At 38.6% G+C, this 617-nt stretch overlaps 1 protein-coding gene across 6 annotated transcripts in view; it reads right to left on the bottom strand.

Annotated features, from left to right (window-relative positions):
• The window catches only part of GABA-B-R3 (gamma-aminobutyric acid type B receptor subunit 3), a 52,356-nt gene that overhangs the window by 3,569 nt on the left and 48,170 nt on the right, over positions 1–617 (bottom strand). The window lies entirely within an intron of this gene.

Here is a 617-nt window from a genome sequence, read left to right as displayed (position 1 = left end):
TTCTAAAATACATAAACTTTTGGGATTGACTGTATAGCCAATACATGCTTAAATTATGCCTGGCAACTTTTTAACGCGTCTATCGAAAGACAAACTGTACGGTGTTCTTATTGTATTACTAAGAACAACATTCTTTCGTAGTGAAAGTTTTAGACGCGCGAGTGGCGATTGTTTCTGCCATTCAACCGTACAGTTTATCCATCCATTCCATTTCGGATGGACGTCATTGCATTCTGAAACATTACGCGAAACGTGCAATTTAGCGTGCAGAACGTTGATGCGGCGTGTGCCCGTACGTACGTACCTACAATACATTATACGTACCCCTGTCAGGGACTTGTCCCAAGTTGTCAAGGGGTTTGGGACCGGAGCTCGGGGAAATACGAGTACAGCTACTGATCTCTATAGAACACTGGGTACAATGGATGTTTACTATAGCTCTAATTCGAAAACATTAATACTCGGACACACTTGAGAATAGAATAGCATTTTTAATATTCGATCAAACGACTTCATTTTCCTTCGGATGTTAGGAGGTTTAGTTTATTGTGTTCACTTGTTTCACATATTTATTAAATTTTAAAGTTATAAAAGTGATGAAAAATGGTTTCTAGCAT

The sequence above is a fragment of the Ceratina calcarata genome, unplaced genomic scaffold, assembly GCF_001652005.2.
Source record: "Ceratina calcarata isolate Rehan_Ccalc_2016 unplaced genomic scaffold, ASM165200v1 scaffold98.2, whole genome shotgun sequence".
NCBI lineage: Eukaryota > Metazoa > Arthropoda > Insecta > Hymenoptera > Apidae > Ceratina > Ceratina calcarata.
This window is presented reverse-complemented; position numbering and strand designations above follow the sequence as displayed.